Raw genomic sequence first — 10179 nt, 5'->3', positions numbered from 1 at the left:
CGTTTTATTATTCTGCATATCATTGACATTGCCAGTGTCTAATGTTGAATCTAGCTATGGTTAAAGCTAGGAAACATTTTTTAAGTATATTTCTCCTTAATTCTTTTAACTTCTATTTAATCTTCTGGTAAAGGTTCACTTTTAAAAAGTTTCCACTTTTCAAAGTTCTCTAGGACCTAACAAAGCATGAATTTTGTATTCGAGTCCTTACTACTATATTTCTTCATGTAAAAGTTAGAAGAAACTGTATGAAAAATGTGCTTATCCCTCATTTGACAGCTGAGATGAATCAAATAGGCCTCTAATAGCACCAGAGACTCTTCCATGGTGCAAATTCTAAGGGAAATAGCCAAAGTGATCCCCATCCTTGGCTGGAGGACAAACATCAATAGATGTACCCATTGTACAGTGACTAACTTTAATCTACAGAGATGTAAGTTACAAAGAATTTTATTCTTCCCACGAGAGCTGGAATAAATGGTTTTATAATGGCCCTCTGCCGTACTCAAAACTTGGAAAGGTGTAGGGGAGAGCAAATGTCTGAATAATGCCTTTGTATGAATTGTGGTGAATGTTAAAATGTAGGTTCTGGACCACCTAAGCTCTCGGATACTTTATGAGGCCAGCAGTACATGTATTCTGTTCCAAATGAGTAGACAGAATTACGTGACCACAGTGAATGCTATGGCTCTTCTCCTGAGTTCTTCCATAGACCTCAAATGGTGCAGATGTGCAGTTTTGTGAAATTCTGCCTAAAACTTACAGGAACTTAATGCCTACTTGAAAATTTTTTAAGACTCCATTTTGCAAAAAGAAGTAATTTTATAAATCAGGCACAACCAAGGATTTTTGGCTAAGGGGCGTTGTCAAGTTAAAACAAGTTTATGCCAGCAGAATTTTCTGATTTTTTTTTTTAATAGGATCTGAGCAATATAAGTACTTATTGACCTTGGAAGGACATATTTAACTTTGTCCTGTCACTTTTTACCTTGGTAGTGAAATCGTTAATCTTCAGGTTACTAAATCACCTTGTTTCTGAAGAATTTCTTTTTGTTTTACTTACAGAGAGTTGTTTTTTTAAAAAGGCGATGGGGGCGGGGGGCTGCCTAGATCTGTCCTTGATCTTGATGTTTCTGCTCGTGTATGTATTCTCTCATCTCATATTTTCACAGACGAGTTTATTGCCAGGAAATGAACATCATAATTTGTATTCAAAAATGTTTTGGCAGTTAGTCTTCTGGGAACAACCAAATGCCAAACAGCATAACTGTAGAAGCTCAGATTCTGTGACACACAAGGACTTGAAACACAATGTAATGTGACCTTTCCTTCCCAATTAAAAGACTAGCGTGAACAACCTTTGCACATCCGTGCATCTCGTACAACGTACAAATGTTTTATTTTGTCCAGTTCCTAATCTCTTAGATGTTTGAAGGATTGTGTGCTTGAAAAAGCAACATTATTGTAGATGTTACTAATTTTAAAATGAGTGCTCCTAAACAATTAGCAAAGGAAAGGCCCAACAGCATGTTTGGGGCATTTTTAATACTGCAGAAAAAGATCTTCGCTTAGTAGCTAATGATATGGAGAGACTACGTCAGGAAAGGAAAATCATCTCTTAAATAACCAGAATTCCCAACTGCAACCATATTGACTATAGAAACTACAAACACCTGCCAGCAAGAGCTATAAATAAAAAATAACCAGATCCCTGGTAGAGACTCTGAAAGAATTCTGAGGAAAAAAGAAAAGTCCTTGTGTACATTGTTTTCTCTTCCCAAATGCTATGTTTTTAAAGCGACCACAATTTTTCTGTTTACCAAGGAAATGTGTGGTGTCAGAATAATATGCAGCTGCATATTAACTACATGCAACAGTTAAAGGCAGGAAATAAAAATCCTCTGAGACTGGAGGAGGCATTTAGGCTCACTGGGTAAAATTTAGTCTAATCAGTTCATTTAACAGACAAGCTTGTTAAGAACTTAAAAACTTATTCACAGGGCTGGCCACGTGGCCATGTGGTTAAAGTTCCACACTCAGCTTCGGTCGCCCTGGTTTGTGGGTTCGGATCCTGGACGCGGTCCTACTCCACTCATCAGTCATGCTGTGGAGCCATCCCACGTACAAAATAGAGGAAGATGGCACAGATATTAGCTCAGGGTGAATCTTCCTCACCAAAAAAAAAAAAAACTATTTGCCTGACAAAGTCCCAATAAGGTTTTGTGTGGAGCTTGACATACTGATTCTAGAAAAAGGGGAGAGACATGCCCTACAACTAGCAGGACAGATTGAGCTGTAGTGCTTCATATGTGTGGCATTGGCGCAAGGATAGGCTCACAGAACAATGGAACAGAAAGAGACTGAGGCGCAGACGCAGGCATGTCTGTTGGGCTGGGTAGCCTCCTTTTGCCCCTCCAGATCCTTTCTCCTTCTGCGTGCTCCTTTATAGCCTAGAAAACTGATCTGTGCAACTGCATCAACCTGGCTCTCTTGCCCTGAGGCTTCCAGTAGGGTCTGGCCAATGGGAGAGATGAGCAGGAGATCTGAGCATGGTTCACTGATTCATGGAAGTGGCTGACTAGTTGGCCAGCCGCTTAGGGGCCTGGGAGATAAACCTGGAAGGCTTGGTGAGGAGGAGTCAAGGAGCACTCTGTGGAAGGACCTCTACGAATGGACTCAGAGTGTGAAGAAATTCATGTGCCATGTAAATGCCCACCAGATGGCATCCACTGCAGAGAGGTTCTCACTGAGGAAGTGGAAAGCCTTTTGATTTCAGGCAGCCTCTTCCTAGCTCCCTGGTGCTCGTTCAGTGGGACCATGTAAAATGATCGTGGCCACAAGGATAGAGGCTACATGTGGCTCAACAGCATGGGCTTCCTCTCATTACGTCTGACCTGGCTACTGCCACTGCTGAGTGCCCCATCGGCCAGTGGAGGCCAACACAACCCCGCAGTATGGCACCTTTCTCCAGAGGGGGTTTTGCTTATAACAAGACTGGGCATTTTAATTACTGTATTGGGACTGTGTTTTGTGACTGAGAGAGATCATGGGACTTTTTTTTTCAACCAAAGATTGACAAGAGTTGTCATGGATCTTCCTCAATTTTCATCAAGGGACAGAGGAAGAACTATACCCAACAAATATTTGTAAAGGGGCAAAAATAAAATCAGAGACAAAAATAAAGTTGCTTTATGATTACATTCCGTGAGTTATCCTAATTGATACACATATACACACAATTCATATATTATTCCCATATTACTTTTGGATACATACATATGTGGCAAAATATGTAAATATGCCTAGGAACAATAAACACCAAGTTGGGGTTACCTCTAGAGAGGGAGGAAGAGGAATGAGTCAGAAAGAGGAATGCAGGGCTGCGATTGAATTTGTAATGTTAAGCGGCTTATTATTTTCCATACTTTTTCAAATCCCTCAAAAGTTTTTATTACAAAAACAACCACACGTATTTGTCAATATAAATTACCATATCCTAAATATTATGCACGCCAGGTAAGATCATCAGTATCAATATGGGCTTTGAGGATTTGGACACAACACCCACCTCCTGGGACCGCACCCAGGTCTCCAGTGTCCATATCCTCTAAGCCTTCAGGCCTGTTCGTCTCGTTGGTCTCCTTCACTCAAGAGGCACTACCTCTGAATTCTGCTAGTTCTAATTATACCAAAAAAATGGTGAAAAATATGGACAAATGTCTTTTTTCTGCTTATACGTATGTGAGTAGACCTCTAAAATAAATGAGTTAAACTTCTAGCCTAGAAGCAGCACATAGCCAAGGGTAAAGTTCAGGGTCAAGCTGAATTTCTTAAAGTAGATATGTCTAAGATGAAACAGAGAGAGGATGACTGAGAAACCTATGATGTCACTTCCCCACAAACAGTGAAAAGTCCAAAGTAATTTCAGCCTTCACAGGCTCCACGGCTCACATCCACATCTTACTGACCCTAACAAGTGAGCAGCTCACAGAATGACAGCTGCTCTCAGCAAGATAGCCAGGATGGGCCAAATGACCCAAGGCTGCTTCTTGCTCCAAAAACTACCAACAATTAACACAATTTCATGACCAGATTTCAGTATTTTCAGCTGAAAATATTTTTGTAACTGAACTGAACATAACAAACTGAAAAATGTAATAGTTTCTATCACTTTGGGATACTCTAAAGGTGGAATTATTATATTATGTGTTCTAGCTAATTTGATAGTAAAATACCCAGATAACATTATATGACATGGAACATAATTAATCATCCCATTCTTTAGCCTTCTGATAGAGGGTGAATATTGAATTCAATTAAGATGTTTAGTTTCACCAGTGAGAAACCTGTAAGAAGTGTTTAAATGAAGAAACCTAGACGTAATGAGAGAAGTTTTTAAGGTGTCACAAATTTTTAAATTTCACTAACCCAGCTCTCTTATTCCTTATCATTTTAAGTACTGACATCTCAAGATATGTATAATTTATAGATGCTCCATGTAGAAATGAAAATATAATGTAACAATTACAATACAACTCCATCTTTGTAACTTTAATTAGAAAGTTTGGAACTTAAGAAAATTTTAAAATAAATCTTACCATGTCTTGTCACCTCAGGGTTATCATTACCTATACGCAGATAAACTCGATTATATTATAAGAGTTATCCCTACACAGAAAAATTTCAATAAACTTTAGTCCGAAGTGGGATGAGCCATTTCATTAGTTATGTGAAGTTCTCAACATGGTGCCATGTCTATGATCCACTAACACAAAGAGAAGTAAGGCATTAATATGAAAAGCAATGGATGGAATTTTGACACGGGTACACTCTTGAGCAATGCTACCCTTTAGCCTTTTCCTATGGCTACATAGTTAAAAACAAAAAAGAGCATTGCCCCAAGCTGTGAGCATTTAGAGATACTGAGTTTGGCCCAGTATTCATTTAGACCTAAAGAGTGAATTACATATACCCTAATAAACATGAAGACCTGCCCAGCCCTTAGACTAGGAGCTTTTCATCAGCTGCCCATGACATAAAAGCACATGAATTTTTTGATGGAAAGGTACCTTTCTCTTTGCTTGACCCTTATCCAGAAAATCATTAAGAAAATCATTTTACTTAACCTGATAAATACTATATTGGCCATAGTTTTTCAGAAGATAATCTAATTAAAAAAAGAAAAGGAAAATCCATGGTCATTGTATATTCTGCAATGAGCAAATGACAGTACAGTTTCTGTATCTCCTCACAGTGTTTCACATCCATCTCTCTTGGAACTTATTCCTTCTTCCTGCGAACTATGCTCACATGTCACCTCCTCAGGGAGGCTCTATAGGTTGAACGTCTGTGTCCCCCCAAAATTCATATATTGAAATCCTACCCCCCAAGGTGATGGTATTAGGAGATGGGGCCTTTGGGAGGTGATTAAGTCTTGAGGGCAGAGCCTTCATGGATGAGATTAGTGCCCTTATAAAAGCAGGCCAGGGGCCGACCCCCTGGTGCAGTGGTCAAGTTCGTGCGCTCTGCTTCGGCGGCCTGGGGTTTCCACCGTTGGGAACCTGGGCGCAGACATGGCATCACTCATCAGGCCATGCTGAGGTGGTGCCCCATGTAGCACGGCCAGAGGCACTCACAACTAGGATATACAACTATGTACTGGGGGGGTTGGGGAGAAGGAAAAAAAAAAAGATTGGCAACAGTTGTTAGCTCAAGTGCCAATCTTTTTTTTTTTTAAAAGATTTTATTTTTCCTTTTTCTCCCCAAAGCCCCCCGGGTACCTAGTTGTGTATTCTCAGTTGTGAGTGCCTCTGGTTGTGCTATATGGGACGCTGCCTCAGCATGGCCTGACAAACGGTGCCATGTCCACACCCAGGTTCCGAACCTGAGAAACCCTGGGCCGCCAAAGCGGAGTGCGCAAACTTAACCACTCTGCCACGGGGCTGGCCCCCTCAGGTGCCAATCTTTCAAAGCAGGCCAGAAAGCTCCCTTGCTTCCTTACACCCTGTGAGGTTACAGTGAAAAGACAGCCATAAGGGAGGTGGTCCCTCACCAGACACTGACTCAGTCGGTGCCCTGATCTTGAACATCCCAGCACCCAGAATTGTGAGAAAGATTTCTGTTGTTGATAAGCCACCTAATCTACAGCATCTGTTATTCACAGCCCAAATGGACTGAGATGGATGCTTCCCCACCATCTAAGATGTCCCCACCTTCAATGTTCTCTGTCTGTTACTCAGCTTTATTTTATCACCGCCTGACAAATAACTCGTATTAGTTTATTGTCTGTCTCCATCACAAGGTCTGTGTTTCCTATTCCCTGCTTTGTCCCTAGAGCCCACACAGGGCCTGGCAGCAGATTCTCAAATATCACTAGATGCTCCAGAAATATTTGTTGAATGAAGAATTGATGCATGAATGAATGATAGGCCTGTGGTAGATTTGGGGGGTACCTTCAGGGAATTCACAATCTAATAGGAAAAACAGACATGTCAAAACTGCAATATAGCATAATATATGTTATATCAGAATAGTATAAGGTACATGCTGTCCTAAAGAAGGAGTGGATGTGTTAGGGAGGGTTTCACAGAGGAAGAGATACTTTGGCTGAGTCTTGAAGTATGCGTAGGAGTTCATTAGGTGGTGAAATGGAAAGACAGAATCCTAGAAAGAGGGAACAGCATGTGCGAAGAAGGGAGACAAAATCTCTCCCATTCTACTTCGGACATGACTGGAGCAAAAAGGGTATAAGGGAGGAAGCCCTAAACTACAAGAAAACCAGCAGCACTGTTTTCAGAGCGAGTGACTGAGGTCACACTAGAGCCTGACAGCCTCCTGCTTCTCTCAAGTGAACTTACTGCACCCTCCAACGGCCTGTTTCAGCGCGGTTGTCTAAGCCTAAGGGCGGTGAGGTGCTGGCCTCCAGGTGTTCTGGTCACCATCCTCCGAGGAAAATTTCAAGAGTGTAAAATGGCAATGCTGGGATGAGAGAACATCCACTTAGTCTTTGCTTGAGGAGGCAGCAGCCTTCAGCAGATATCAATCAATGCCTCTGTCAATGCCAGCGGCAATCCTTATTGACAAAGTTCAGGTAAAGGGGGAGATGGCATCTACAGGTCTTTGCACAGGCTTGGGAGCATTTGTTAGAGCCGACATTTGAAACCAGATGTTCTATTTCCTGGGTCAGATGGTCTATTTCCTGGGTCCCCTCCATAGCAAACTGACTCTTTTTTGTTATTCTTAAGGCTGAGAATGCTTATTCTTAAGAATATTCTTAAGTCATGAAAAAAAAGCATCTTCCTATTAAGCAAGAGAAAACAAAATACATAAGCAGAGGTAGGGTTTATGTGTCTGTGCCGGAAACTAGAACTGCATTAAGACCAAACTAAGAGGAGGGTCATCCCATGTTCCTACAACGGAGCTGGTAGAGAAAATAGACAACATAGCATTAGAGATTTGTACACCCATTTTTAGCTAAACAATATTACAAAGCCACGTAATTCACCTTGATCTGTTAAAACTCTTAAAACTGTGATCTCAAAACTTAGAAGAGATTTGAAAAGTTTATATCTTTATTGGGGACATACATGGGTTAATTTAAACTGCTTGAACTCAAGATGGGACTTGAGTAAGGGTGAGGAGCTGAAAGTCTGAAGGGGAAAGGAATTAGGAAGACCATGAATTGCCCGGATCTTACATTTGTCAGGGAGCTCCATGCCTGGCCCTGGCCTCCTGAGTTCCCCAGCATCTCAGCCATATAAGCAGGTACGGTGTTTCACCATCAAAAATACTTGCAAATTCACCAGTCAACAGCTTTCCTTGTGAGGCTAAAATGAAACATGAATTTTTCTGCCCTCCTTAAAAAAGCAAGTTTCTTTCTTACTTTCCTATCCTTAGTCCAAATCTTCATTGGAGGTTAAACTTTGCTTAACTAATACATTCTCCAAAACTTAGTGCTTCGTGTCTTAGGATAGTGAGACCAAGAATGTGATGGAATTCAGAGGAAGGAAACAGTGAGAAACAGCTGGACCAAATGAGCAAGGGCAGTGATGACAGAAGAACAACAATGATGGTATTATCTTGTATTTCGAAAGCATCTTTATCCAAAAAGGCTCCCAGTACTGTATAGATATGTGTATTTTGTCTTTTTCCCTTGGTGATTGAAAAAAAATTAGATTCACTCTTATTAATGCATATTTTCATAGCTATCCACAAACATTTGGCTGTTTCTATTTGCTGTGTCCATAAACACAATTAATTTCTTCATTGAGCACCATCTGGAAATTGCATTGACTGCTCACTTTCTTCCATTGTTTAGAGTCCTATTTTCTGTATCCTGTCCAACTTTGGGCAGTAGCTTTTGCCTTCTTTTGCCATGTTTGTAGCATCATGTTTTACTTGTCTGAATTCACGTTGGCATGTTCATCTTACTCTTTTAATCATCAGAGCTTGCCTACGAATTGTGTCCTGCAGTTTCACGCATCACCATCAGGCTTCATCCCCCTGCTTTCATAACCTATGTAATTCTGTTTTTTGCGTGATCATTTTAATGAATGGCATTCCATTTATATGGCTACGTAATTATTTTTTAAAACTCCCTGGCAGTGGGCGCACATCAACCAGGTGTTCCTGATTTTTCTCTTCATTGTCTATAATGTAATTAAGACATGTCTTTTCTCCCACCTTCCTGGACTTTACCATTTGACCAACAGTTTCACCAAAAGTTTGTGCTGCTTCCCCCCGGGTAACTCTATATATTCTTTTTTGACATCTCTTTAAATTCTCCTTCTTGGGGCCACCCCGGTGGCGCAGCAGTTAAGTGCGCACATTCCGCTTCCATGGCTCAGGGTTCGCCAGTTCGCATCCCGGGTGTGGACATGGCACCGCTTGGCAAGCCATGCTGTAGTAGGCGTCCCACATATAAAACAGAGGAAGATGGGCATGGATGTTAGCTCAGGGCCAGTCTTCCTCAGGAAAAAAAAGAGGAGGATTTGCAGCAGTTAGCTCAGGGCTAATCTTCCTAAAAATTTATAAGTAAAATAAAAATTTTAAAAAATTTTAAAAAACCAAATTCTCCTTTACATAGTAGAAATCTTTCCCTGCAAACTCATTTTATTCTAAAGTGGATTTATCTGGTGAATATTAGTTGAAATCAAAGATCTCAGAAGTGAAAGGGGTGCCCCAAGTTTTTGATCTATCCCTCTGCCTTCAGGAAGACACATACTGTTTTCACTTAACAGGCGGTGCACCTGAATCCCAGAGAAGTGACTTGTTTAAGGTCACACCTCTATTAAGTAAGGAAGCAGAAGCTGGACTCCAGCTCCCCAACTGAGGAGCAGTGGGAGATTGGAGAAGGAGTTGGCACCAGAGAAGTGTAGTCTCTGAGTCAGTAAACTAAGTAATTGGTACTTGGGTGGAGAAGTTATTGATGTTTGGACTCAAATCCATAACACTTAAGGAATATTAATAAAGACCATTGAAAAGCTATGTAGTAATGAGAACTATGGAAGAATGGAATTGTGCTCTAACACTAATGTTCTAGTCACCTAGTGCTGCATAACAAACTACCCCGAAACTTAAGGGCTTAAAGCAACAATATGTATTTTACTCAAAATCTGCAGCTGGGCAGAGTTCTGCAGGGACAGCTCATCACTGCTCCCTCCATGTTAGCTGGGATTGCTCAAAGTCTGAGAGCTAGAATCATCTGAAGGTTCATTCAACTCTGGCATCTGGAGGACGGAACAGCTGGGGCTGCTGGGTTCCTTGGACATCGCTCTCTATCTCTGCCCTTCCCACGGGGACCTTTCAGCACAGCAACTGCAAGGTAGCCAGACTTCTTACCCATCGGCCCACTGCTCCCAAGGACTGTGGCTCAAGAAAGAGAACAACGTGGAAGCTGCACTACCAGTCATGACTTAGCTCCGGAAGCCATGCAGGATCCATTCTGCCACATTCTCTCGGTCCAGGCAGCTACGAAGGCCTCCCCAGATTTAAAACACATGCACATAGACCCCACCTCTCCATGGAGGAGTGTCAACAGCATATTGTAAGAAGACTGGGTCGGATGAGATGTATATCAGAGCACTTGTCTTTGGAAAACAAACTCCGCCGCAACTGAAAACCACTGGATTACCAAACCACCGAAACAGAGTTGAAATGGACCTTGAAAAGCCCATTCCT

This window comes from Equus quagga, chromosome 22, assembly GCF_021613505.1.
Source record: "Equus quagga isolate Etosha38 chromosome 22, UCLA_HA_Equagga_1.0, whole genome shotgun sequence".
Taxonomy (NCBI): domain Eukaryota; kingdom Metazoa; phylum Chordata; class Mammalia; order Perissodactyla; family Equidae; genus Equus; species Equus quagga.
The sequence above is the reverse complement of the archived record's forward strand: the minus strand, read 5'-3'. Positions refer to the sequence as shown.